Here is a 2,588-nt window from a genome sequence, read left to right on the forward strand (position 1 = left end):
AAAGAACAATGAGAGATATTTATAACGGAAATTGAGTACACTTGCAATCATGAGATGTGCAAGAAGGATGAGTCCCGCACACTGTGAAAACAGTGGGAGCTATTCTTAGGCTAGAGGACCTATGTCTTGACTGGATCTCGACACGTACTCAGAAAGTTTTGTAATGCAAATGTATACATTACAAAGGAAAACGAGTATGTAGTAAGGTTGAGTAAGGTACAAGAAGTTGATAAAACCTACTAACCAAAGCCTTCTCATAGGCTAAAAATGATGAGTCATATTATTTCAATTGAATTGAAATGAACAACTACATGCAAGATCAAATTAGATTATAGAACATGAAATAGTAATCAGGCATTGACTATTGATATGTGATAATCACATTTGTCGTTCGAGTTTTACTTTAAAACTCTTTTATTATACTTTGTTACATCCAAACGGGTTGTAGAGACAATTGAACCCCGTTAAAGTGAACACGGATTAGCATGGTATTCGCCCATAGTCACTTGTATGAGGTGACGTCTCGAAGTGACTAGAGTGTGATGCGATTGATGGCAAGTTCAAGTGCCATAGAGTCATGTGAGATGACTAGTCGATCACATAGGCAGACTGTTAGGAACACTTTGTCAGGCAGTGACCGCTTATAGAGTTCTGGCAAATTTATATAGCCTGGTCGTGGCGAGAGCTACTATAGTATTCTAATGAGTCGATTCTTTTGACTAAAGACTGTTCACCTAAGATGGCACAGTTTAAGATTAACTTTGATTTGTGTTACTACGACCTTCGTAAATGGGGTCAAATGGGCATATTTTGGGTTATGATGGCTGTGGCTAGTCGAAGGGAATAAGTGCGATAGGAATTGTCCACCCCCTTGTCAGGGTTAAAACAATATCTCAGGGCCACTCGAGGAGTAATGAACTGGAAATGCGTGGCCACGCTCGGAAGGTATCTATGATAGATAAATCCGGTCAATCAGTTATTCTCCAGATCGAGGAAACCACTCTCGATATGATCACTTGCAAATACGACCCGAAAGACACCTTGCATTGAGTGGGAGATAGTAATAGGACAAGAGAATTGGTGACGCACACTTGTCGAGGACAAGTGGGAGATTGTTGGGAAATGTGTCCTCAACAATAGTGCGATCACATGATTTAAATATCATTTTTAAATCTCATACCAAGAATACGAAAGGGATGATACATTACATATATTGTCAACTGGTCCACACATATCGGTAATGATTAGCTGGCTAGAGTTTGACATTCGTCGTGCGACGGTGGTGATCGATTGATCCCTTGAGGTCACACCTAAAGGACGATTCCCTTAATTGAAAAGTTAATTAATTGTATACCGATACAGATTAATTAATTCCTTAAAATTGAACAAATTATTATAAGAGAGAGAGAGAATAATGACATCTTATTATAATGTGATTAAATGAGATTTCATTTAGTAATTTAAGAAGTTATATTACTAAAATTAATCGGTGTTTGCGAAACACGCGAGAAGAGAATGATAAGTTAGTTATAATTACAAGATATTGTGAATTATACTAACTAGTAATTAAATGACCATTTTATGAGAAAGTAATTTTATATTACTAGTCAATTTGTTAAATATGATTTATTTAATTTATAAATGATATTTAATTTGTTAAATATGCATTTTAAATTAAAACAAGACATAAGACATGTCACATGTCACATGACATACAATTGTACAATTGACAAAAATAAAATGGACTCAATATTACAAGGAAAACCGTTTTTTATATGTAGTGAGTGGGTTTTGATGGTTTTTGTTATTTAAATAATAAAATAAACATCATGATGACACCTACTACTAGCTAGCTTTTCTTGTGAAGAACAAAAGCAAATTGGGAAGATAAATTGGACTACATGAGAGCCCTCCCAACCGGTTTTGCATATAGAAAATTAGAGAATATTTTCTCTAATGAATTCATTCTTACTTTTTATGAAAAACCTCCCTTCTCTCTCTTGTTCTTCACAAAATTCATTTTTGTGAATCTAATTTGTTTAAATCAAACACTAATAATACTAAAAGTAGTATATGAGTATTAATAATAGATTTTAAGGTAAACTACATTATAAACATCTAGTACATGTTCATTTGTGGGTTTAAGGGATTGTCTTGGGTGCAACTAATTGGAGGGCTTCTAATTTGAAGTCAAGAATGTTCATCCATTAATGGAAAGCTCAAGAACTAACAAGAAGGAGATCTTGTTGGTGCCCAATATGACCGAATTTCATATGGTGAGAAAATGTTTTCTTATCTTCTTTTATTGATGTTTGCATGCATAAGATCATTCTTTAATTTTATGACAAATTAAATTAAAACATATATGAGTATGTTATGTATATAGATCTACTTTTCCTTCACTCCCGTCCTCACAAATCATGCGCCAGCTCTGTTTAGCTAGAAGGGCCTTGTTGAACAGCATAAAATCTCGGAACCCCAAACCTCCTCGGCTTTTAGATCGACACATAGTGTCCCAAGCCACCCATGAAATTTTCCGCTTCCCATTGTTCGATCCCCACCAAAACTTCGAGACTATGGACCGCAAC

This window comes from Silene latifolia, chromosome X (genome assembly GCF_048544455.1).
Source record: "Silene latifolia isolate original U9 population chromosome X, ASM4854445v1, whole genome shotgun sequence".
Taxonomy (NCBI): Eukaryota; Viridiplantae; Streptophyta; class Magnoliopsida; order Caryophyllales; family Caryophyllaceae; genus Silene; species Silene latifolia.